The sequence below is a fragment of the Myotis brandtii genome, unplaced genomic scaffold (assembly GCF_000412655.1).
Source record: "Myotis brandtii unplaced genomic scaffold, ASM41265v1 scaffold902, whole genome shotgun sequence".
Taxonomy (NCBI): Eukaryota; Metazoa; Chordata; class Mammalia; order Chiroptera; family Vespertilionidae; genus Myotis; species Myotis brandtii.
In genome coordinates, this window is record NW_005371709.1 from 1,083,590 (window position 1) to 1,111,250 (window position 27,661).

The 27,661-nt window shown below is 44.9% G+C and overlaps 1 long non-coding RNA gene across 3 annotated transcripts; it reads right to left on the reverse strand.

Moving 5' to 3' along the window:
• Positions 1-66: 66 nt before the first annotated feature.
• LOC106724621 lies at positions 67-27,661 on the reverse strand. Of its 3 annotated transcripts, none has more exons than XR_001360473.1 (3): positions 27,172-27,661; positions 11,818-12,073; positions 67-264 (listed from the first exon to the last, which is right to left on the reverse strand). It is a non-coding gene; the product is annotated as an uncharacterized LOC106724621 (long non-coding RNA). The 3 variants fall into 3 exon arrangements; XR_001360472.1 differs by having other exon boundaries at positions 67-281; XR_001360471.1 differs by lacking the exon at positions 67-264 and having other exon boundaries at positions 10,892-12,073.

Here is a 27,661-nt window from a genome sequence, read left to right on the forward strand (position 1 = left end):
TTGATTGGCTGCCTCCTGCACACCCCCACACTGGGGGCTGAGCCCACAACCTGGGCATGTGCCTTGACCAGGAATCAAACTGTGACCTGGTTCATAGGTCTGTGCTCAATCACTGAGCCACGCCGGCCAGACTGAATAGGCGCTCTTGATCCCACTGTTGTCTTTTCCCGAGGGCAGTGTTGTGACACAGGAAAAGCAGATCTCTCTGTTCTCATTCTCAGCTCTGCCTGCAGCAGTCAGGCTTCCCATGTGGCACTTTGTTTTCTAATGCAGTTGCAAAACTAAAATAGCAAGCGGCAAGTCGAAGATTAGATGATAAATAGTATCTTTCATTTTAAGGCTTTTACAAGTAATTTAACATTCATGATCTCATCTTGCTCAAAATCTGAGAAGTAGGTAGTGCAGGTATCTATTTTATAGGTAAGCAAAGCTCGTAGAGGCTATGACTGGGGGTAGGCTTTTGGAGGAAGTGACATCAGGGTGACACCTGGAAAACAAATAAGCTACGTGAAGAGGGGAGGGGAAATGTTCTCAGCAAAATCTGGAGGTAAGAGAATAAGAAGTGTTCGGGGTTTGGTGTGCAAGTGGTTTTGTAAAGCTGACAATCTGGGAGGCGTCCTGCTAGCGAGCTAAGCAGGGACTGGGTTTTAAAAGCAATACTAAGGAGTTTAGAGTTTATCCTGAAGGCAATGCAGAAGCATTACAGGATTTGAAGCAGAGGCGTGGTGTGATCAGATTTACAATTTAGACAGATTATTGAGGCTCTCTGAGAAAGGATTAGAGGAGCAAGACTGGACAGGCTGGCAGACGGGTCAGGAGGCTATCACAGCCATCCAGGCAAGGCTGCAAGGTGGTCTGGACCAGGACCGTGGCAAGGGAGATGGAGGAAGAGCAAAACTGGAGCAACGTTAGGGTTGTAGAATCAATAGGGTTTGGTTACAGAACAAATCTTGTCCTCCTTCCACCTGACAGCCCTTCAAGTATCTATGGAGAATCATGTCTGAATGCATTTCAAATAAAACTGTCAAGAAAACAGCAGGGTCGCCTGTCCTAAGCCTTGTTTAAGTAAACTATGTCACCCTTCTGATTTAGCGATGGAAAAGAGATGTTAATAGTGTTAAACGGTGGTCTCTGGAGTTTGACTCACGAAGCAAAAAGCATTGCGGAGGTCAACTCAGAAGGCTGGCTAGTAAAACAGCTGCCTCCCAGCACGAACTAAGCATGAGAACAAAGGGATGCCTCTCCGGACCTTTCCCTGCAATCAGTCACCTTTGCAGAGCTACTGCCTGGCAGAGGATCCGGACCACAGTAGGCACTATGGCAATAAGGCCCATTTTTCAAGAATGGATATGGGGTAATTTCTCAAAGAATGATAGTCACTAAAAACCCCCTGAGCTCTAATACAGTTCACAAATAATGAGAAAAAAATGCAAAGGTGACCATCTAATCCTGCTTGTGCTCTAGCTACTGGAGAACAGTCAGTTTGGATGTTGGACAGGGCATTAGCCCAGTCACTAGAGAAGACAGAGGCAGAACAGACTATAGGTTGAGCAGTCTGGAATGGCAGGGACTGGACACCTGGGCAGGAATAAGTAAGCCTCACTTCCCTGGGGCGCACCATCCCCATGAGAGCTGTGAGTTATGTGGAGCTGAGGACCCAGGGCCAAGTCACAATCAAGTGGCCACTTTCTGCATAGTGCTACGCGATGGGGAAAGTGAAAAAATAAGTCACAATTTGACCAGAGAAAACTTTTCTTCATTGAAGGTATAAGATAAACAGGAATGAAAGTATCTTGTAATAATACAAGACATTATAGCTTCATACTGGATTATACAGAACCAATAATGAGGTTTAGGGACAGAAAGGTGAAATAAGTGCAGGTCAGAGTTAACAGAAAAGAGGTGGCTTTGCCGAATAGTAGAAAAAAACCTTTCATAAAAGCCAAAAGTTGAGTAATGCTAATTTTTATACAATTTAGAAATCACACTTAACAAGAAAATACCTCTAGTCCCATTACCTAGAGAATATGACAACATTTTGAGGTACATATCATCTAGTATTTTCATGCATTTTTTTAATTTTCCAAAAGCAGATCACATCGCAACCAACTTCATAATAGGTGCCTGTCTTTCCACATTATTAAGTTTTCTTCCATCACCTCAATATGAATATCCACACAATGTTCCCTTGTAAAAAGGTACAAATGCTTATTCAGTCAGTCCTTGCTGCACCTTTATAGTAATGTATTATCAAGAGCGTTGCTGAATGACTAAGAGGAGAGTAGGTAGGGCAGGTGTGGACACGGTCAGAATGAGGAGACAGTTTGGTGCCACCTCTCGGCAGGTGCTGAAGAAATCCCGACTGGAGACCAGGGTGCAGGGTACAGGATGGAAGGGATGAGGCTGGCCAGCAGGAATGTCAGAAGTAGGATGATTTCTTAGAAGTCATCTTGCTTCACATTACTGCTTAGCCTAACCTCACTCTAAAGCAGTGGTTCTCAACCTTCCTAATGCCGCGACCCTTTAATACAGTTTCTCATGTTGTGGTGACCCCCAACCATAAAATTATTTTCATTGCTACTTCATAACTGTAATTTTGCTACTGTTATGAATCGTGATGTAAATATCTGATATGCAGGATGTATTTTCATTGTTACAAATTGAACATAATTAAAGCATAGTGATTAATCACAAAAACAATATGTAATTATATATGTGTTTTCCGATGGTCTTAGGCGACCCCTGTGAAAGGGTCGTTCGACCCCCAAAGGGGTTGCGACCCACAGGTTGAGAACCGCTGCTCTAAAGCATGCTGGACAGAGAGGTTCCCCACCCCCACTCCATGTTTGGGAGCCCTCTGCTGCTCAAGACCAACCATGTCTTTAGCAGTTCAGCATGGCTGGTATGGTTCAATGGTTGAGTGTTGACCTATGAACCAGGAGGTCACAGTTTGATTCCGGGTTGCGGGCTCAATCCCCACTGTGGGTTGTGCAGGAGGCAGCCGATCAATGATTCTCTCTCATCATCGATGTTTCTATCTCTCCCTTTCCCTTACTCTTGAAATCAATAAAAATATTTAAAAAAATAAAAATGTAAGAGTGGACTTGCTGGGACTAGGGATGTATATGTTTAGCCTTAATAGATATTACCAGAGTTCCGCAAGTGCTCATATCAATTTGTACTCCTGCCAGCAATGTGTGGTAGTTCCAATTTTGTGCAAATATTTTTCTACTTTTAATTTGTATATAATTTCATGATTATAAAAATGTCCCCCAAACATTTATTGCTATTTTCTAATTGCTAAAATTTTTCCCCGGGTGGTTTACCATTTTATTCATATATATCTGTGCGTGAGCGCACACACACACACACACACACACACACACATTTTCTGAACTACTTATGCCCTTTTTATTGCTAAATACTTCAGTGTGTACTTTCTAAGAACTTTTTCTTATATACCCACAATTATCAAAATCAGGAAATGTAGCATTGATACAAAATTATTATCTGATCCACAATCCATATTCAAATTTCACCAACTGTTCCAATAATGTCCTATTTTATAGCTATTTTCCCTGATAATCCAGCATCCAGTGCAGATCACACATTGCACTTACATCTGTTTATTCTAGATCAGGTCCTCAGCCTTCCTTTTTCTTTCATGAACTTATTTTATTTTTTAGATTACAGGCCAGTTGTTTAGTAGAATGTCCTTCAATTTGTTTTGCTTGATGTTCTTCATAATTAGATTCAGGTTATGCAGTTTGGGTAGATGCACCATAGAAATGATGTTGAGTCCTTCTCAGGACATCACATCAGGTGGCACATGGGGTCAGTTTGTCTCTTTATTGGTATTGTTAGTTTTGATCAGCTGTTTATGGTTGTGTTCACTTTTTCCTTTTGTAGTTAATAAATAATTTGTAAGGAGGAACTTTCAGTTTATATAAATATCCTATTCTTCATCAAACTTCCAAGTTTTGGCATCCATTGATAATTCTTGTCTACATCATTTATTGCTATACCAGTTGCACAATGATGATATTCTAACTTCATTATTCCTTCTATATTTACTAGTTTATTAAATCTGCTATAAGGAAAAGCTCTTCTTTCTTTCTTTACATTGGTATTAGGGCATAGACTCTTATTTTATTCTATGACTACTCTATGGTAATATTACCGTTGTTACAGATTGTACCAGATTTGACCAACAGGAGCCCCTTCTGATTCCTCTGTTCTTTTGACATATCACCATTATCTTTTTAGCACTTCCTTGCTTTCTGGTACAACAGGATATTCTAGGCTCATTTTGTACTTTCCCTCTCTTAGCCCTAAAAGCAGCCATTTCTCCAAGGAGCCCTGGTTCCTTTTAGTGGAGAATAGTACAGTATTTAGAAACCAAGATCTAGATGCCAGGTGTGATCAGTGTGACTGAGTGTCTACTTCTAAGCCTGTTAGCAAACAGAACTAAGAAATATAAATAAGTGTGTATATCTTAATTCAGGTCTATATCTACACACACACACACACACCCAGGAACTCCTATAGATACCTCCATTCCAATCCAATACAAGATTCATTTTAGTCTTCCCTTTCTTTACATTTATTATTTTTCTAGAGAAAGTACTTTTTTGTTTAAATCCTCACCCAAGGATATTTTCCCATTGATTTTTAGAGGGAAAGACAGAGAGAAACATTGATATGAGAGAAACACATCGATTGGTTGCCTCCTGCAGGCACCCCAAACAGGGCCCGGGCTGGGAAGGAACTTGCAACCGAGGTACATGCCCTTGACTGGAATTGAACCAGGATCCTTTGGTCCACAGGCCAAAGCTCTATCCACTGAGCCAACCCGGCTAGAGCCCTTTCTTTATATTTATAACTCTTTTCTCCACCAGCAAGAACTGGCTCCCATAATCCCCAGTATATTTATTTATTTGCTCAATTCAACAGCACACAAAAAGTATTTCAGGATTGCTAAACCATACCACTGTAGCAAAAACTCTTTCTAACTAGAATTCAATATTCATTAGTTTTAACTTGTTGGTTTGCTTACTCTCCCTTCGATGTGGTAATGTTATTTATGTGAAATACAATTAGTTGCTTTTGTTTCTGTTTGCATTCCATTTTTAGGTGTTCTTTTTTTCCCCCTCCTCTCCTCATCCTTGTTGATTTTTTTTTTTTTAAGAGCAGGAGTGTTCCTTACCTAGGGCTTAGGGGGTTTGTGGATGGGCTTCATGGGGTCTGTAAACTTCCTGGAGTTTTATGCAGACTATTGGATATATGTGCTCTTTTTTTCCCAGGGAAAGAATCCATAACTTTCAAAATATTCTCAAATTGGTGTTGAACTTTAAAAGTTTATGGGAGAGAGAAGAGCAGGAATTCAGGGGCCTTCATAGAGGCCTCCCACCAGTGACTAGAAGTTCCATCAGATGGTGAGACTCTCCAGGGCAGACAGGATCTTACCTATCTTATAGCTCCACTGCCGAACACACACGCAAATGCCACGTGAACAGAAACCAAAGGAGAGAAGAGAAACTTGGGAGCAAATCTGCACACCGAAGCAAGCTCAGGATTGCACTTTCTTCCTAAGCGCCTCTCCACCAATGACACCATGGCATCAGATGTCTTAGATTCTGGGCCTCCCAGGGAGGCCTGGAACCAAACCAGAGGTGTCTGGGGGAGTTACATCCTGGCATTTACCCACAGATAGACACAGAAAAATGAACGAGGAGAAAAAAAATCTCAGTTTGCTACAGAAACACTGATCCAAAGCCCCAATGTACTCCTTGCATGGGTTTCTTTTGGCTGCAAGGTTTCTGTCTAACTGGAGAACTGGAACCATTATACCTGAGTAGGGAAACCGTGAGTCATGCAGGGTTTGCCCTCTGCAGGCACCAGCTGAAAGCTTTCCCTGGGTGGGGCGAGAGGTGGGGACCCACCCTGGCATCTGACAAGGATATTTCATTGGAGGGCGGCACCTTTCCTCAAGGAACTGCTGCGAAAGAGGGGCCTAGGCGTGTAGATCATGAGGCGAGGGCCTCATGGTCAAGGACAGTCTCTGCAGAATGCCTCCAAGTGCAGCACATCCCACTAAGTGCTGGTCAGGAATCCAAAGAAACAGAAGGCCTGGTCCCTGCCACATGGCGCAAAGAACATTTAGAAAGTCACATTCAGGCAAAAGCAAAATCAGAGAATACAAACAGAGCCAACACAAGCTGGGTGATCTGTGGACTGGTTAAGTCAGAGGAAGTTTCCCAAAAGAAGAAGTTGATATGGATTTTGAAGAAGAGTTGAGTCTGAAGAAGGGAGAAGAGACCAGAGTGTTCCATCTGTCAGTGATGACTCAAGGAACAGCAGAGGAATGGAGGATAAATGACCGCTTCGGAGAGTGGAGAAGGGAGGTTGCTTCAAAGACCAAACTGGAGGGTGCTGAGGTCGACGCCCATCAGAGACACTGTGCTTCAAGAGGGACAGTGCGATGGGAGTGATGTTTGAGGAAGAGACTGTGCAGAGGGCTGAAATGGGGAGTTGCCAAATGCAAGGAGGATGGCAGCGGGGTTGCTAAAGTCACCTGGATGGAGAAATCTGCTTGGGCTGGGACCCATGGCCGTGTGATCCTACTAGCAGCAAAATAAAAGATAAAAATAAGAATTTACATTTTATATGATTCTGTGGTCTAAGATCACACTTGCATATCTAGAATTCTTATAAGCAACAATGAGAATTACTTACAATAATTTACTGAGTGTCTACTATGTGCTGGTCATTGAGTTAACTACTTGGGTGACCTTCACAACCACTGTCTGAGGGAAATATATGGGGAGCCGTGTGCTTTCTACCACTTTATATCACGTGTTGTAAATCGGCTCAACTGGGAGTCTCACAAAAATGCCGTGTGTTAGGCGTGGCAGGAATTATTATCTGCATTTTATCGATGAGAAATCAGATGCTGAGGAAGGGTAAGGCACTGCCAACAGCCACACAGTCACGGGCCCTCAGCCAGCTCGTTGAACCCTTAGTCTGGGCATCCTTACTCCTTACTGCCACTCTGACTTCACGTGCACAGTGTTAACAGAGCCCTGCAGTGTAAAACACCGCTTTGACCTAGATCTGCTGCCCACTTCAGCCAAACACATTAAATTCCCGGCATTGGTTTGCCAAAGGTTAGACCTTGAGCTGGTTCAGGGTCACTCTGCTGAGTCTGGGCCACCTGGACAGTGTCCAAGGAACAGAAGTAGAGGCGAGGGCAAGGGAACCAGCCCTCCCAGTCACCTCCCATCTTCTTTATAAGACATACACCCTCTCCACTTCTCCCGCTCCTGGCTCAGGGGGGCTTCAGAAGGTGGACGACACATTCGATCTGCATGGCATCAGGTTGCACAAGACACAGGCTGACAGAGGGCAGGGAGGCCTCAAGGTCGCCATTAGTTCTTCATGCCAGGATTGGGTCTTGGGAGAGCAAACAGAACGCTGCCTGTTGTTTGGAATTAGAGCAAGCAAGGAGGAGATCCCCGGGGGGTGGGGGGGGGGAGCATTTTCCTAGGCCTTGTCCAGCACATACTCCTGCCAGCTACTCAGGATCCACTCCCCACCCACCTACAGCCTCACAAGCACCAAGTTCTTCCGTTTGAGGTGTTCTTCCCTTTTCCCCCTCAAATCCTCTATTTTCCAGGACCATGAGCTGCTTGTTTCAAATTTAATAACCCACACAATTCCATGGATAATTGCGAGCCACGATGGTTCTTGCTGGTCACACCTTTGGAACATACGAACTTAAGGTATATGTTGTATTTGGCTAAATCCTGAGATCTCTGCTTTAACTTCTACCTGGCTCATCTGCTTCTAAGACTGCTTTCCACAAATCGCAGGGATAGGTACAATGAAGCGCTGGGTATGGGGGAGGGGGTCAGGTACAAACCCCACACAAGGCACCAGGGAGGGATTGGGGGAGGCCCCATGTGCAGGAGCTAGAAGATAGCCGAGGTCTAGGTGGGAAGCAAATGGGCTGCTTCTTAGCTTCAGGCGGGGATCAGGCACTGTATCTGTTCTTATCAAGCTAATGGCTTGACAGGTTTTTCATCTGAGAACAAGACATCAAAACAGGCCCTGACTGGTGTGGCTCAGTTGGTTGCATGCACCAAGAGGCCTCAGGTTCCATTCCTGGTCAGGTCCCTCCCATTCCCACGCCACCCTCTTAACCCAGCATTGCCCTCTTCTCCTACTTTGACTCAAATCACAGTTCTGGCCCTGACCGGTTTGGCTCAGTGGATAGAGCGTCGGCCTGTGGACTCAAGGGTCCCAGGTTCGATTCCGGTCAAGGGCATGTACCTTGGTTGCGGGCACATCCCCAGCGGGGAGTGCTCAGGAGGCAGCTGACCGATGTTTCTAACTCTCTATCCCTCTCCCTTCCTCTCTGTAAAAAATCAATAAAATATATATATTTTTAAAAATCACAGTTCTGTGGTCCAGGGACTATAGGCAGATTGTAGGAAGGAAAGAAACCAACACCCAGCGAGCCATTTATAGTCCTGGCAGCACAGAAGCACAGCACAGCATCGGCACCACTACCTCTTTTCCAGTGGCCACCTAGCATCCAGCTCATGCAGTGGGCAGTGCCTGGATTACCCTCTAACAGCAAGAGTGGCTCAACCTCACCCGTGTTGCCAGGGACACTTGCCTCTCTCCCTCCTGGCCTCTCACCTGGGGCCCTGCAGCAGGGCACCTGTGCTTCTGTCTCATAGGCCCACTTGAGGGAAAGGATCTAACCCACCAACGGGAGGACATCCACCCCTCCGAGGGCCTCAGGCTTCTCCCAGCACCGTGAGGATGGAGACCCAGGGAAAGACCCACTTTGGGGTTCCTTGCACTAGGCAGAGGCTACCCAGAGGGAGGGGACGTGAGGGCAGGATGAAAGGAGTGTGTGAGGGGCCAAGTGCTTCATACAAACACAGGGATCAGAGGGGGAAGAAATGTTCAGCGCAGCTGGGAGATCCGGTTTGTGTCCCAGTCCACCCTCTTATATCTGTGTGGTCTGACACTAGGGAAGTTACTTCCTTTGTCAACTGGAGATAATAAAATAATACCCGCTGAAAGTACTTCTTACAAAACGGTCATAACATTAAATAACAAATATGTAAAAGCATCTCAGAAACTCTGAAGTATCTATAAACAGAGATGGGTTACATGTATATTTTTCGGATTAAGAAAGGAAAAATGACTCATTATGGAAAATATCATGAATATAATCAATATATAAAAAGTATAAAGAAGAAAGTAAAAACCACCTATGATGCTCTACTCATGGTTAGTCACTGCTACCATTTGTATATCCCTTTCAATCTCTGATCCAAAGCACAAGTATGCAAATAAATATTATATACACGTAAGCCCCATCACCATGAGACTGGATTGCATGAACTGTACCCCCAGGGTTTCTTAGGATTTTTATCATTGATTTCATCAGAGTAGTCATCTCAATCTATACTGGAACTTTATCAGTAGTTTAAGTAAAAAGTTTCAGAAACCTACTGTTAACAATTCCTCAGTCCTTTGTCTAATAAATAAGCAGTTATCTGCAACATGGTGCTCTGGAAAAAGCAATACACTAGGAATCAGGAGATCTGAGCTCTTTCCCTGTGTCTGCCAATTAAGAGCACTGTCTAATCTTGGCAAGAAGCTTCTGTGTCTCTGTTTTCCCATCTGTGAAATGGGAGTGATAGTCTATGCCAGCGGTTCTCAACTTGTGGGTCGCGACCCCTTTAGCGGTCAAACGACCCTTTCACAGGGGTCACCTAAGACCATCCTGCATATCAGATATTTACATTACGATTCATAACAGTAGCAACATTACAGTTATGAAGTAGCAACGAAAATAATTTTATGGTTGGGTCACAACATGAGGAACTGTATTTAAAGGGCCAGAAGGTTGAGAACCACTGGCCTATGCCTTGAGGAGCAGATGATATCTCATAGGGGAAAGTGCGTAGAAAATGCACAAATATCCCCTGACGGGAGTGACTGCACCCATCTCTACAGGTAACTATAGTCCGTGTCTGTTAATCCTGATCCCATTTAACAAGTCCCAACAAGGAAAGGCAAAGGCTACCCTGAGAGCCTGCTCATTTCTAGGATGCTAATGTACCATCCCTCGCCGCCAGCCCTTATTAATGAGTCATTCCCATCTAAACCAGAGTTAAAGGAAGTTCCAAAGTGGTTGACGATTACCCCAAGAGATGAGGAATACTGGTTCACCTCCCAGTTCCAGAGTCTTATCCTTGGAGTCAGCCACAGTCTCTCTGAGATCATCAAATCCTGTTTTCCCAACGTGACTCTGTGACAACTGCAGCTGGGCTTGTTAAACATGAACGTTCTCGGGCCCCCAGCCCAGAGCCAAAGTCTTTGGGGGTGGGGTTCAGGGACTCACATGATTAACTGCTCCCTGCATGAGATTCTGATGCACTCATTGTCTAAAAACTGATCCAGTCCAAACTCCCATTTTACAGATAGAAAAACTGAGGCCCAAGTTACAATGCCATGAGTGGCTGAGTCAGGGCCACAGGACCAGAACTCAAATTTATTTCTCAATCTTTCTCTGTTTCTTTCTTTCTTCCCTCTCTCCCTTCCCTCCTTCCTTCTTCCATTTTTCTCTTTATTTCAAAAACATAGATTTTTTTTCCCCCTAACCAGGCAGTTCTGCTCCACGTGGTAACAGAATTCAGATTTCCTGTTTGCATTTAAATAACATTATATATTTTTTCTTTTAAAGCCATAATTCTTTTAAAAATCTGTAACAAGAAAAGATGGTTTGGAACATAGCAATTAGTAGCCATAACATCCATCTGCCAGGGGAAGCTAAGACCTGGGAAGAAGACAGCTGGGAGAGTGGAAGTGAATGGAAAGCAGTGTTACTAATTTATTCATCAAACTGTCAGCAAACAGCCAGCAGGTGGCTGGTGCTGGGAATTCAACAGCACCTAAGCCAGGGTCCCTGCCTCTGTTCAGTCAGCTCACGTCACAGCATCTCTCAGACTAAAAAATGAAACCAATGAGCGAGAGAGCCAGTGCTTGGGCAAGAGGAGTCAGGGGCAGCAGCGAGGGATGAGAACACAGCCCCGGCCCAGCTTTGTCCTCTCCTATGACCAGTCCCCTTGGCTTTCTTCTTCCTGGAGGGGAAGAATCTGTGGTCCAAGGGTCAGATACAGTGTTTTTATTCCCAGGCTGGCCACATGCTTGGTTCAAGACCAGAATCCAGGATGGGGGTTGGGGAGGAAGGATGTTCCCAAAGCATCAGTGCCCCGTGTGCTGGGGACAGACACCCAAGAGGCAATGAGCTGCGTTCCCTGACAGCCTGCAGACGTAGCTGACCACGCAGAGCCAATAAACATCATCTCCTTGGACTTTAATAAGTCCCCACCTAGTTTGAAGGGGTCCCCACTTAAGCAGTCCTTGAGAAACTTGGGAAATATGGCTGCGTATGAAAGTTTTATTAAGCAGGATGTTGGAGGCATTAGTGGTACCATTCAGCTCCTCCCCCAAAATCTTTTTTGGCATGAATTTGCTTTGCCCTAGGTGATTTCCAACCATTCTTGTCTTCTTCCTCCTCTGTGTCCTAATCTCAGTGACCCTTTAAAATCATATAACATCCTCCAAAGGGACTTGTGCAGCTTTGAGCAGGGGTGTCAACGGGGACTTACATAAAATCTGGGGTCGAGGGAGACATAAAATGATTTCTGCAAAGGCCACTTTATGTTCCAACCTAAATGTTGAAAACGTACTAGCAAAACCATTCTTAATAGATACATGCCAACTGATTACCTGAAAACATGAAACTGCCTTACGAAAATAAACTCTGTCTTCCACAGTCCGTTCATTGTACCCCTCAAGTGCGGTCCAGGCAGAGGGGGAAGCACTGCGAAGGCAGGTGGAGGAGCAGAACCTGCCCAGTGGGCTCAGAGTGGGAAAAGTCCTGTGGCTGCAGCACAGGGACGTGAGGTGGCGGAGGCTGAGGACACTGCTCAGGGGTCCTGTCTCCGCCCTCAGACAGTCACCTCGGAAACCCACAGCTCCCCACCTGCAAGAGGCAGAAGACAGAAAACCACGGCTGTTGACACTCACTGTGTGCTTCCTAACTGCAGAGCACCGTGCTAGGAGATGTCCTTGCATTCCCTCCCTGCATTTCCGCAATGACTGCACAAGGAAGGCATTATTCCCTGCTTCACAGATGAGCTAGCTAAGGTGGGATTTAAACTCACCCCACCGCACACACACCCGGGGATATAAAGTACAGCGTAGGGATTATAGGCAATAATTCTCTAATAACTATGTATGGTGTTAGGTGGGCGCTAGACTTATTGGTGGGAGCACCTTGTAAGTTTTATATGCATGTCTAACCACTATGCTGTACACCTGAAACTAATATAATAGTAAATGTCAACTACAATTACAAATTATTTTTAAAACAAACTCAGACCCTCTAAACTCCAAAGCCTATACGTTTAAAAAACACACACATCATAGAGAGAAGATGAATATAAGTATCTGTGCCTATGAAGACAAGAGCATGGCTCATGGTTTCCCATGTTTATGCATCTATTTTTGTCTTTGAAAAAGCATTTATTTTTTAAAAACATACAAGCTCCCTAGCTGGTTTGGCTCAGTAGATAGAGCATTGGCCCAGGGACTGAAGGGTCCTGGGTTCGATTCCAGTCAAGGGCACATACCCCAGTGGGGGGCTTGGTCCCCGGCCCTGTTGGGGGCGTGTGCTGCAATCAATGTGTCTCTCTCACATTGATGTTTCTCTCTCTCTGTGTCTCCCCCTCCTTTCCACTCTCTCTAAAAATCAATGGGAAAATATCCTCAGGTGAAGATTAACAACAACAAAAGTAAAAAACATACAAGCCGTACATATTTAATACATTTTTATAAAAGCCAAACAATTCAGAGTGACTGGAATGAAAAGTAAGACTTCTCCTTGACATTCCCTATATTCAAAAACATAGATGTAACAAAAGCATATTGGAGAGAATTTTTAAAGAGAAAATAAACAACTATCCCTCCACCTCAATGAAACAACTGGGAGTAAATTAGAATATTACTTTTCAGTCTAGTTTTGTCTGCACTTGGGGTGTTTGTTGTGTGATATACACTGGACGTATTTTGCAGCCTGCTTTCCTCTAAGAATGTCAGGGGCATTTTCTATGTCATCTGCCTGGTCTTCTTATCCCTCGGAGTTAATGCCTGGGTGACATGTGAGTCAGAGCCATAGTTTGCTTAACCACCCCTGACTGCTGAGCATTTAGATTGTTTCTAATTATTTGCTGCGATTAAGATCTCCACGCATTTTTTTTCTTTCTATGGTTTGGATTATTTCCCTAGCATTCCCAGAAGTTGACTTACTGGGTCAAAGGGTGTGAACATTCATAAGGCTCTTGATCCATAGTGCCAAATTGTTTTCCAAAAGGACTGAACCGGTTTTCTCCATTTGGAAGTTTGCTACTTTCTCTGTGTGAGTCGTTCTGGGGAAAGGCTTTGTTTAAGTCTTCTTACTCTGTTTAACCCAAATCACTACATTATACTTTAACTTTGCTGTTTCCTACAGCCCCTTTCAAAGTCTGTTGACAATGTTTGACCATTTGATTACTGGGTGGAAGATTTATGCTGGTCTCCCTGTCTCCAGGCTCTTCCTGCCTTCAATCTGTTTTGCACACTTCAGCCAGATTAATTCTTTTGCAAACATCACTTGCCTTCTGTCACTGCCTTGCTCAGTAACTTGAATTGACTTTTTATTTCCTCCAGGATCAAGTCCAAACTGTTCTACTGGGCCTTGAAGACCCTCCATAATCGGGTCCTACCCCCCTTCCCAATTCCTACCACCCTCAGCAGGAACCCTCACTCACTTTCCTTCTAGTCCCCAACTTACGCTCCATTTGCTTTCCCCTTTTGATAATGTTTTCTCCACCTGGAATACTCCTACCTCTTTTCTATCTGGTCCAAATCCTCCACTTTCAGGGTGGTTCAGTCCCACCCACTCAGTTGAGAATTCTGAAAGAAGAGCCATGGAGGGAATGTGGTGGGAATGCCATGCATGCCAGCAGGGCACCCCCACATTAAATGTGCCAGTGGGTTGGCAGCAGATATTAGAACCAAGGCAAAATTCTTTGTACATGTAGGCTGTTTCTAATGGCCTAAAGAGGGGATCTGTGCGAGAGCGGGATTGTGAGCTAGGGCTAATAAAATAATGATGACAATAATAATTATAGTATATTAGTTAGGATTAGCTTCACTTTGAGAAGCTAAGACCTGAAAAATAATGGTTTAATATGAGAACAATTAATTTATATTTTACGAAAAAAAAATCTTCAGGAAGTCCAGACCCAGAATGGCATCTCCCTGCTCATCAAGGACCCAAGATCTTTAATGTAGCTCTCTGTAATGCCATCGCCAGGGTGTGGCCCCCACATGCTCCAAAAAAGCAGTTGGGGCACCAGCCATCACATTTAGAGTCCAGACCAATAACAGGCAGAAGGATGAAGAAGAGCGTCTCCTCTAGTTTTTTTAAGAATAAGTTTTATTGATTTTGAGAGAGAGAAGAAAGGAGGGAGGGAGTGAGGGAGGGAGAGAGAGAGAGAGAGAGAGAGACTGAGAGAGAGAGAGACAGTGATGTGAGAGCAAAACATGGATCGGCTGCCTCCTGCACACCCTCGCCCAGGACGGAGCCTGAAATCTGGGCATGTGCCCTGACCAGGAATCAAACCGGCAACCTTTCAGTGCCCGGGATGATGCCTGACCAATGGAGCCACACTGGCCAGGGCCAGAGTGTCTCCTCTATTTAGGAAACCTTCCTGGAAGTCCCAGGCAATGCTTCTGCTCAGAACTCATTGGCTTAGTCTCAGGGCTGCGAGGAAGTCTGTAGGCTCAGATAAAAATCAGGGCTATGTCACTAAAGAAAGAGGGGAACAGATTTCCAGGCACACAGCTATCGGTCTGTGCCACTATTTGTTGAGGTGCTGTGTTAATCAGCTTACATCTATTATCTCTTTTCATTTTTATATCAGTTCAACAAGCAAGTACATCGTAAAAAGGAGAGTAAAACCTGGACTATGTCTGAGTCCAGAGCCTCGGCTCTTTTAAAATTTTTTTATTTTTAAAAAAAATAAAATGGAGACTTAACGATATAAAAATCACAAAATAATTGGAAAATATCTTTTTTTCCCTTGACCACACACACACACACACACACACACACACACACACAGAGCCTCGGCTCTTTTAAAATTTTTTTATTTTTAGGCTTCATGGAGACTTAACAATATAAAAATCACAAAATAATTGGAAAATATCTCTTTTTCCCTTGACCAAACACACACACACACACACACACACACACACACACACAAACACACACACACACACACACACACAATCTTATAGTTTCTGAAATTGCATCTCATCATACAGAACTCATTGTAGTCTCTCCTTTAGACTGTATTTACTTATATATTTTTGGCATATGGTAGGTCTTATTTGTGAAGAATATATAAGACTTTATAGGTTGTAAAATACAGGCAGTTCTCAATAAACAATATTAAAATGATGTTTGAAAGGGAAAAATAATTTATTTTTGAAAACATTCAATATAAACAGTTTTCACAAATGAGAGGTTTACTGAAATAATTGTGAACGTGAAAAAGGTAAAAAAGATGAAATGCTTCCTCCTTCGATTTTTATTGTGTTTCGGTTTATTACTCCAGTTTTCCTGTAAAACAAATGAATGGAAAGATTGCCACATAGAGAACCTGGGCAGGTTTGCTAATGCTAATTTTGTGACCAATTTGTAACTATGAGTCTAGGAAGCATGAACTCTTGGTGGAGTTGGTTGGAGAGGCAGGGTAAGGGTGAGACAGGATGGGGATGTGGGTGAGTGGAGAGCATATTTGATTACAAAAGGAAAGCTGTTTGAAAAAAAGGATTTCAGACAGAGATTGCAGACAGAGAAGGAAGAGAGAGACTAGGTTAAAAAAGCACAGTGGTCATGGAATGGGGGTGATGGGGAGGCCAACTGGAATTAAAGTATTTATAGATAAGGCAGTCTCAGATTTGCCTTACTGGCTACCTTTTGCTCCTCCCAAACTCCCAAAGTGAATTATACCCAAGCACTGCAGCTAAAGAATGATCAGGCCCAGTAACTGCCAACTCTCATCGTGTGCCCTGCCTTCTGTGGCTGTGTGAGCCTGACTTGTAAAGGAATCTTGCATTCTGGAGGGGTGACTAAGGCTGGGTGTTGCTGAGGAACAGAGCCAGGGAAAACACAGGGAAAGGCTAGTTCCTGGGACATAAGCAGCTTGAGGGCAAGGAATAAGTTTCATTCCATGCTATATCCCCATGCAAAATGCAGTGCTTGGTTCATGGTTCCCTGCACTCTTATCCACTGAAGTTTTTATTGGATGGATGAATGGATGGATGAGGTCACAAGCTAAGAAGGATCCATAAGCACCTTCCTGCTGGCCTTTAAGATGACCAGTTGGGAATGTCAGGAAACATTCTATGAGAAGCAAATCCTGCCTATTTCATCACATGGCCAACTGCAGGTTGAAGCCAGTGGCTGGTTATGACAATGTGGTCTCTGGTGTGAGGTTCAGAGCCTTAAATGGCAGAGACTGAGAAATCACTGAGATTGGATAAGGTAAGGACTTTGTTCTTTCTGTGTCTCTTTTTGCCTTCTTCCACACCATTTTTTGACCCCTTACTAAGTCTCAGGCATGGTCCTAAATGCTATCCATGCATGATCTCATTTAACCTGATATTTCAGGGAGGGAGACATTAACATCTCCAATCTCCAGATGAAGAAACTAGAACTTGAAGAGGTTAAGTAACCCATTCAAGGTATAATAGCTAAGTGGGAAAGCAAGATGCCAACCCAACTTCCCCTTATCTTCACCACTCCACTCCCTGCCTCTATCTGCTCCACACTGTCCCCATGTTCTTACTCAACATGGTCACAAAACATATTTTATCTCTTTAACATTTTATTATGAGATTGGGGCCCAGTGCACGAAATTCGTGCCTGGATGGGGTCCCTAGGCCTGGCCAGTGATCAGCGCCGATCAGGACCAGGCCAATCAGGGCTGGGCCAGAGAGAAAGTGATGGTCACTGGGCCGGGCGTGGAAGGAACAGACGCCAGACACTGACGCTTCCATCGTCGGTGCCCCACCACCACGCGATTTCCTGCTTCCTCTCCTTCTCCTTCCCTCGCTGATGAGCTGCCACCACGGCGGGCAGCGGGCCAATATGGGCCTGCTGGCCATGGGGAGGGACGGGACACGGGAGGTTGGAGCCATCCCTCGGCCCCCCTGGGAAAGGGACCATGTCTACTGCCACCCACCCCTGGTTCCCCATCCCAGCCCGGGGGCTGGCCCCAATCAGGTGATCGGGGCCTGCCGGCTGGAGAGAGGGACCATGGGAGGTTGGCCAGTCGGGGGAGGTTGGCTGTGGAGCCCACTGACCACCAGGGGGCCGCTCCTGCATTGAGAGTCTGCGCCCTGGTGGTCAGGGCATATCATAGTGACGAGTTGTCCCGGTCGTTCTGGTTGCTGAGGCTTTATATATATAGATATTTTCAGATGAACATAAGTTTTCACCAAAACAGTACAAACTATCTCCATATATCTATCCTTCGTCTACATGTCCCAAATGTTGGCCTTTTACTGCAGGGAGTTAATATTGGTTAGATTTCCCGACTACATTTTTATAGTCCCTTGGACTTAAATTTTCATTTGTATTTTGGGAACCACAGACCCCTACTGAGGGCAAGGAGAAGAAGTGATGTGGCAGCTGGCCGGTGGGCACAGGCTCCACTGACCATGTGGGAGCCCTGAGCCTCTGGAACAGATGTGCTGACTCCCAGCATTCCTGCGGAGGACGAGAGGGTCATCCAGTGACTGTCCTAGTGGGGAGGCTTCTGAGGAATGTCCCAGACACCAGGCTTGAGAAATTCATTAGCTACAAAAGATGTCTAAACAAGGGAAACACTAGCAATGACAGCCCCTCAGAATAATACCACTTCTTACTCCCTGGAGCTGTCAGTTCAGAACAGAAAGACTTACTGTGAACCTACTATGCATAGGGACTGAATTGAGTATGGGGGCAAATGGTCAGACTGTCAGTGGTGCTGCCTTCACCAACAGAAAAACCAAGATGGTTGACTAGAAAAGATAAGGGGGGCGTGGTAGGAATTTCCCCACTAGTAGCCAGATCAGGAACCTCAGTTGGGGAAAAACTCACAATTATTTTGGAAACAAAATTAGGAGGCTGGGAGGTGGGAGGAAAGAGGCAGGACAAGATGGGACAAGTTCTTGTGTAAAAACAAGGCAATCCAGCTCTGTTTCCTGCCTAATGCTGGTGGTCTTTGGAAGGGGGGCGGCTCAGGGGGAAGGGGTCCCTGTTAGGTGTGGCCAGAGAAGCAGAGGGCCAGAACACTGAAGTGCTAAGAGTGGAGCCTACCCACAACACAGGTGGAGCCTCATTTCAGCCCCCACGCAAATCTACAGACTGTAAAAAGAAGAGGGAATTGATCTAATGCTTTCGGGACACTGTGCATACAGAGGAGAGGAGAGCCACGGAGAAGGACGAGTCTCTCTTCACTCCTCCCCCCATCCCTGAAAGGTTCATTGATTATACACCTAAGCCTTCCTGGTCCTTTCAACTTGCATGTTCTCTGTGCCTCTCTCATGACCAGTTTCATCCTGCAGACTTTCACTGACACCCCCCCCCCCCCCCCCCCCCCCCCCTCCCCCCCCCCCCCCCCCGCAATCCCAGTGGGGACCCGCTGAGGCTCTCAAGTTGGACAGATCTGGATTTAAATCTAACTCTGTCACTAACCAACTGGGTGGCCACTTACCCTCTGTGAGCCTCAGTTCCACAATTTTACTGTAAGGTGGAGGTCATACCCCTTTCATAAACTTAATGAGATGAATGAAGGAGATTGTGCATGCAAAGTGCCCAACATGGCTCCAGGCAAGCAATCTGACACCTGCCTGCCTTTGATCTGACCACACCGGTGACCAACACGCTGCTCTCTCCTGGTCCACTTTTTCCAGGTAATGGCGGGAACAGACCAAGGAGTCTGAATCTGGGTTTGATTCCTGGTTCCATCACTTAACAGCTGTGTGATCTTGGACAAGTCACAGAACCTCTCTGAGCCGCAGCTTCCCCACTTGCAAAATGGAAATAGTACCTGCCTTGAATGAGATGATGTAGGGAAGTGCTTTGGAAATGTTGAAGCACTTTTTGCAAATCAGCTGCTGTTTTGCTGCCCTTCCCACCTCCCTCCACAATTCCCCTGTCCCCCTCCCGCCCCGCTAACTCCCACCCCCTCCAAAAGCCCAACTTGGGTGGAAAAAACACTGGACAGGGAGTTAGGAGCTTTGAGGTTGGGTTCCGGCCCCATCGTCGATTTGGGGTCCTTTGGTAAATCACAATCCTCCCAGCGCCTCAGTTTCCTCAGATGTAAACTAAAGTGTCTGAACAGGACCTCTCTCAAGGCCTCTCCTACTGCCAGATTCCACACATGGGCTGTGGGGTCAGGAGTTTATTTTCTGACAGGAATACATTTGGGCTCCGAGGATGTCACTGCTTCTGGGCACAGGTCTGCGCTCACTGCGCTCTTCTATTAACATGGCAGGGATCGTGCGCTGCTGGGTCATGTGTGAACCGGAGGGTGTCTCCAGCGCTCAGTTTAGGGTAATTAATCTTTTTGACCCCTAGCAGGGGAAATGTCTCTAGTTGGGGGGAAATGAAGTTGTCAAACATAGTCCTTAAGGAGAGGAAGATTTATAGGGGATCACATACAAAAGCACAGGAATTAAACAAACAAACAGGGAAAGAGCACTTAAAAGCTCAGACCAAACAATATATACCGCACGCTATGCTCAGGCAGGTCAACCAGCGGCCCGAGGTCTCCCCAAGCACCACCCAGGCATAACAGCCCGGACAATTGTTCATCTTCCAAGAAGCCCTTCCCAGAAACCATAGGGTTGCAGGAAGGTAAAGCCAATGACTTCATCGAGGGGAAGAAACAGCAGCGGTCAGTACAGTCCTTCATGACCATTTTGTTGTTTAAAACTTGCCTTTGTGTAGTCCCAGCTTTGGGCCCTGCTCTCTCTCCAACCCTGCCCCGTGGTGCCCTGTTCCCTGACTACCCACCCAGACACCCTGCTCCTCCTGTGCTCCTCCAGCTTGGCTCCCCTCTCTCCCCTCCGGCCCCCTCCCCCCAGTCCTCTTTCAGCTAAGGTCTCCATAAAATACAGGGTGTCCAGTTACATCCAAATTTCAGGTAAACTGCAAAACTTTGATTAGTATAAGTATGTCCCATGTGATATTTAGGATATACTAAAAAGTATTGGTTTAGGTGAAGTTTAAATTTAAGTGAACATTCTGTATTTTTTACTTGCTATATCTGGCAACCTACTTTAAGTATATTTTTACTTGCTGTTATTTTTGTCCAGAATACACCGCCCCCACGTCTTCTCTTGGCCAGTTCCTTGTCATTCAGGCTCCACCCAAATATCTCTTCCTTACAGAGATGCTCTCTGACCCTCCCTCACCCCAATTTAAAGTGGTCACCCTGTCCCCAGAGTCACTCTCTAGCATATTCCCTTGGATTACTTTTAAAAAATATATATATTTTATTGATTTTTTACAGAGAGGAAGGGAGAAGGATAGAGAGAAACATCGATGAGAGAGAAACATCGATCAGCTGCCCCCTGCACACTCCCCACCGGGGTTGTGTCCGCAACCAAGGTACATGCCCTTGACCGGAATCGAACCTGGGACCCTTGAGTCCGCAGGCCGACGCTCTCTCACTGAGCCAAACCAGTTAGGGCTTGGATTACTTTTTTTACTCTGAAATAAGTTTGCTTCTGAGTTTTGGTTTTCTTGCTTAATGTCTGTTTCCTCCTGCTAAGATGGTAGACATTGCTGTCTTTTTCCCTAATCACTCTTCATCACTTGAATATACTTGGCGTATACCAAGCATTAAATAAATATTTGGTGAAAGGACAAATGAGTGGAATGTATGCTTTAGAACAGTGTTTGACAAAATGTAACAAAAACTCTAGAGATTTTAATTTCATTAAAATCCAGATTCTGATTTGGTAGGTTGGGCATGGGCCTACGATTATGCATTCCTTACAAGCTCCACGTGATGCTGACACTGTGGGCCATGGACCACACTCTCAGAGGCAATAGAGTTCCCTGTAATGATAGAAATGTTCTATATCTGCACTGCCCAACATAGCGGCCACTAGCCACATGTGGCTATTGCGTAATTGAAATGTGGCTAGTGTGGCTGGGGAATCAAATTTTAAATTTTATTTAATTCTAATTAATTTACATTTAAATAGTCACACGTGGCTACTGGCAAGTATATTGGATGACACAGCTCTGGGGAGGTGGTTCTTATACTGGCTGCACAACAGAATCACCAGAAGCACATTTAAAAATACAGATGCCCAATACCCACTCCACACCAATTAAATCAGAACCTCTTGATTTGGGTCTTGGAGCATTGTTATTGCTTTTTGTTTTGTTTTTAAGTTTCCCAGGTTATTCCAACGCGCATCCATAGATGAGGACCCTGCCTTCGAGTTTGCAGAGCATTCATGCTTTCCTTTGCTCATTCAATCCTTACCACAGCCTGGACAGCAGATCAGACAAGTGTGACTAAATGTCACCAGTCCCATTTTACTGGAAGTAAAGGGAGGTTCTGGGAGGTGAAGGGATTCGCCCAAGGTTATATAGCTAGTAATTGATGGAGCAAGAACCCGCAATGCCCTTGTGCTTCCACATCCATTCTCTGCCTCAGATTCTTTGAGAAAGAGGCAAATGTTATCCATCACTTACTTTTGTGAAAAGAGGCAAATATCTTTCCTCCAATCAGACAATTGGGCATGTCTATCCTCTCTCTGTAGCTGCCACCAACCTCCATTTGTCTCGAATGCCCCCCTTTTCAGGGTCTTGTCTGGCCACATCATTCCCTAGGGAGGTGAGCCAATTAGAATCCTCACCCTGTTTCATCAGTGATCAATAAAAGAATGGGCCCTAACCGGTTTGGCTCAGTGGATAGAGCATCAGCCTGCGGACTCAAGGGTCCCAGGTTCGATTCCGGTCAAGGGCATGTCCCTTGGTTGTGGGCACATCCCCAGTAGGGTGTGTGCAGGAGGCAGCTGATCGATGTTTCCCTCTCATCGATGTTTCTAACTCTCTATCCCTCTCCCTTCCTCTCTGTAAAAAAATCAATAAAATACATTAAAAAAAAAAAAAGAATGTGTCTTTCTCCATCTGAAAAGAAGGACATCCAAGTTTGAGTGGAAGAGGGCACCACATGCAGAGTGGAACAGACCCGCTCCTTCCTGCTGAGGCTGCCCACAGGGCACAGGCGAGGGGTCTTCGGAAGACAAGTCAAATTGGGTGACTGGGAAGGGCCCCCCGAAGAGTTTACAAACCTTGCCAGGGTTTCCCTTAGCAGAGTTGGGATACCACTGGCGAGGGCCACACAGCGAGGGTGATTTTAGGTGATCCATGGGAAAACTTTAAAAATGTTTAATACTTATATATATATATTTATCTTAATGTATATTAAGAAAAGTGCAGCTCATTAAATCTGTAATTTTAACAGTATTTCTGATATAAAGTTCCTGGCAAATTAATTTATTTGAGAAAAAAAGGAGTACATTTAAAGTAAAATGTTAAGGCAATAATAGTACAAGTGGAACTTGGATATGGCTAACATGGTGACGATGGCCTGGGTGTACCCTGAGGGTGCAGTGGGAGGGTGGACGTGTACTTTGTGAGAAGGTGGAGATGGAAGGGAAGGTTTTCATGCAAACATTCTTGTCAGCAGCTGTCTTTCAATAATAAAGAATTACTGTTGCTGAGGAGAAATCCATTGTCTTGGAATAATGGCCAGGAATGAAAACAGCACAGCCTCCAGCTTCCTGGGCCTGCAGTGAGGTCCAGCTGAGGGGAGAACTAGCCGCTTTACCAGCCCCTTCAAGCCCCAACAGGCCCGTGTGAGACCACACTCAGCCCAACACCTGAGCCCTGCTGCAGGCACATTGCAAGAACTGTGCTCATCCGAGTCCGGTGTCCAAGGACAGGTCCCAGTGGAGGCCCCAGAGCCTGGTCCCAGCCAGGCAAGGACAGGATTTCCTCAGTCTCACAGCTCCTGCCTGGAGCCTGGATGGATTAAGCTCAGAGTGGTTACTGCCCAAAAGGACATACCAATATATGTGGGGCCAACCCATGTATATTCAGTTCACACCTTTATTTGTGCACTAGAGGCCCGGTGCATGAAAATTCGTGCACTGGGGAGGGGGGGTCCCTCAGCCCAGCCTGCGTCCTCTCCCAGTCCGGGACACCTTGGGGGATGTCTGACAGCTTAGGCCCGCTCCCCAGGGGATCAGGCCTAAGCTGGCAGTCAGACATCACTCTGGCAGCCCGGGAGCCCTGTGGGGAGGGGGCCTAAGCCATTAGTCGGGCATCCTTAACGCTGCCACGGAGGCGAGAAAGGCTCCTGCCACCACCGCTGCACTGGCCAGCCATGAGCCGGCTTCTGGCTGAGTGGCACTCCCCCTGTGGAAGCGCACTGACCACCAGGGGGCAGCTCCTGCGTTGAGCATCTTCCCCCTGGTGGTCAGTGTGCGTCATAGCAGCCGGTTGTTCCTGGTTGTTCTGCCATTAGGGTCAATTTGCATATTACCCTTTTATTATATAGGAGGGGCCTCAGAGTTCCCTGGGGAATGGATGACCTGATACCCTGGGATGAGAAAAGGATGTGTGTTCAGTTTAATGGAGAGAATAAAAAGGGATTAGATCCAGTTTTTAGGAACGAGAGTGGCTATATTTAGAATGTCCCAGGAAGGGGGGAGGTATAGATAGGTGATGTACAGAGGACTTTTAGGGCAGCAAAAATACTCTGTATCATACTATAATGGTGGATACATGCCATTCATTACATATTTGTCAAATCTGTAGAATGCACAAAACCAAGAGTGAACCCTACTGTGGGTGATTATGATGTGTCAATGTGTATGCATCAATAGTAACGAAAGTACCAGTCTGATAGGGAATGTTGATAATGATGGAGGCTATGGATACATGGGGGCAGTATGGGGGCAGGGATAATATGGGTTATCTCTATACCTTTTTCTTAATTTTGCTATGAACCTAAAAGTGCTCTAAAAAAAAGTAAAGTCTGAGAAAATTTGTGAACACCCAAAATCCAATCAAATTAACTTGGGGTGTGGGGAGTGGAGGGGGAAACTTCAGGGAGACCCAACTTGATTGTTGATGTAACTGAGGAAGCTTATACTGTATTTTATGGCTAAATAAAATATCTATATTCTAGCTAAAAAAAGAATATGCCAGGAACTGGTCATTATATCTTCAGTGTGAAGTAGGGGACAAAATGCCCAGACCCACAACTGGGCACTTTGATCACTCCTGGTGGTAGATAACATTGACAACCACAAACACAATCACATCAACAGCTAACATTAACTGAATACTTGCTATGTGCCAATCACCATTTTAAAAGCATTTAATCCTTACAACAACCTAGGAGGTAGATACTAATATTATCTTCATTCTACACATGAGAAAACTGAGGCACAGAGAGGTGAAGTGACCCACTGCAAGCCACAACTGGAGAGTGGATATGGAGGTATCTGGCACTACAGCTACATGATACTGCCATTAAGACCATCCAGATGACACCCATGCTCCAAGCTCATGCTCACCAAGTCATCCTCAAAGGCAATGCTGGCTGAGTCAGCAGAGTGAGGTCAAACCTTGGTTCTGTCACAGTTCAGTTTCTTAAGTGTTTTGTGCCCCGTCCTCCGTCTGGAAAATGGGAATAACAGCTGAGGGTGTGTGAACATGAAACGAGAGGATACACTCAAAGCCCTTAGCAGCGTACATGCATGGGGGAAGTAAACCTCCACAGTTACTTATGGTCACTGGCCAGCTTCACCTTCCTTCAGATAACTCTGAGAAACCTCCTAATAACAATCACTTTCTTTTACTGAGGGCTTCCCACATGCCATGCTCTCTGCTAAGAGCTTTGAGTTCATCCTCTGTCCAGTTTTCATACACCCTGCTAGGCAGGTGTTATCATTCTAATTTAAAACATTTGAATTCTGGTTTATCCATTTGCTCCTTGTAAATGTAATCATTTCTCCAGAAACAAACCATTTTCTGGGTATAAAACCATATAGTACCTTCCAGCCTGCAAAGCTGAGGCTCAGGCCGTAAAGGGCTCCATGGGGGTGTCCAGTGGGCCCTCCCAGGCACCAGCCATCTGACGCATGGATCCACCTCTATAGGCTGCCACAGGATATACCCGGGACACCCTGAAGCTGCTAATCCTAGCATCAACATTGTGCTTTTCCTTAGAGGATTTCCTTTCCTTGAACAAAACTGGTATTGGCTAATATTACCACATCATCGTAGACTGTTAACACCGATGCTTGTTTGATGTGTGGCCTCCTAGACATTTTCAAATGTGTATATACATCCTCTTTTAAAAAACAAAAATGGGATCCCATTTTATGTATTATTCTTGCTTTTTCACTTAATATACAATAGAAATCTTTCCAGGTCAGAGCATATAGCTCTATATCATTTTTTAAAAATGCTATGTATGCATTTTAAAAAATGCAGCACTTAACTTTTTAAAAAAATATATATTTTATTGATATTTTACAGAGAGGAAGGGAGAGGGATAGAGAGTTAGAAACATCGATGAGAGAGAAACATCGATCAGCTGCCTCCTGCACACCTCCCACTGGGGATGTGCCCGCAACCAAGGCACATGCCCTTGACTGGAATCAAACCCGGGACCCTTCAGTCTGCAGGCCGACGCTCTATCCACTGAGCCAAACCAGTTAGGGCTTAACTTTTTTTTTTTAACTGGTTAAGGAAGACTGAACATTTTTCTTTTTTATATAACTGCATTTTGTAATTTTTCACCAATGAAGATATATTACTTAGGTAAAAAAGGAGATCATACAGGCTTAAATAAAAAAGTAGTATTGAAGAGATAACACTTTAAAAGTAAACATAGCTAGTTTCATTTTTCTTAATTATTTTCTAGTTCTTGTCCACATACTAGTACAAGAGCTAGAACAAATATTTTTACCAAGCTATAACCATGCTGAAATACTCCTTTATCACGACATCTGAAACATTTGTCCATGTGTCTACAGAGCTGCCTTAAAAGCGTCTCTGAAGGGCCGGAGGGCCCGGTTGCGGAGGAAGGCGCTGGGCTTTCCACGGGGCAGCGTCTAGAGCAGAGCTCCAGGGACAGAGCCCTTAGCAATCTGGTGAAACTGCTGGACCCCTTCTCAGAATAATACTTTCAAATGTATAAAACAAAATATAGAGGACTACAAAAGAAACAGATAACTTTGAAATACAATAATCAAGGTGAAAAGATGCAATATAGCAATAATATATGTACTTCCTGTGTATTAAGAAACAAGTTTAGCAGTGAGTCTAATTCCTATCATAATTTCAGAGTAGTGATGAACACAAATATTTCTACAATATAAGAATGTGATTTGAAAACATCTGTGATTTCCACTGGTGACAAGCCTCAGTTTCACTAATACTGCAGCATCACTTGCATACGTTTGTAAGTGAAGGAAATGCTACATTTCATTTTATGTTAGCAAAAACAAAGATCTCTTTTTCCCCCACCCACATTCATAGATCTCCTGAATTCTATACAAGGGTAATGGGTTCTAGGTCAACAGATATCTACTCCACAGAATTTCTATACTTATTAGCCTGGGAAAGGTTTTCATCTTTTCTATCCCTTCTACCCAAACTACCAACATCGACAGCCCCCATGACTATGAGATATTCAGAATTAATTTTGGAGTTTCTCCCATCTCTAGGCATCTGCCCGGCCCCCAACCACTTTCACTCCCGGCCAGCCTCTACACATATGTAGACAGAAGCTCATCTTGCCATCTTCCAACTCAGCACAGTTCATATTTGCACTAGATTTAACATGCACATCCCTCCTTCTTCCTTCCTGATAGTTAGGAAGTCGTCTAACAAGTCCAGTCAGTTCTGAACGAAGGAAGCTGGGTAATCCGCCTACTTACTGGAGGCTGCCTTGTCCAAATAGATGTTTTTCATCACCAAAGGTATTTTCCAGGACTCTGCAAATCCAGAGGATCAGTCTCCTTCCTTCACACAAGCACCGGCACTGGATTCATTTCTGAAATCACCGGCACCGACCAGGCTCTGGTTCTTGGCCGAGGTTTCAGAAATTATCTGCAATTGTACTCTCTGTTCCTTCCACCACTAATTATAACATATTGCATTTGTGTGTGTGGCACTTCGTGCTTCTCAGAAGTAATGTTCACATACAAAATGCTGTTGTCCCAGAGCCAGGATGTGGACCCAGAACTCCGGATTCCTAACCCCGTGTTCATTCCATGATGCCATGATTCAATTAGTACTATTTCCATTATAACAGAATTCCTTAAACATAGTAAACTTGTGTCCCCTTTAACTAAATCATGTGCTCTCCTTTAACATTACTTGAAAATTTAAAATTCTTAAAATATTGTGGCTAGAAACAAAGCAAAG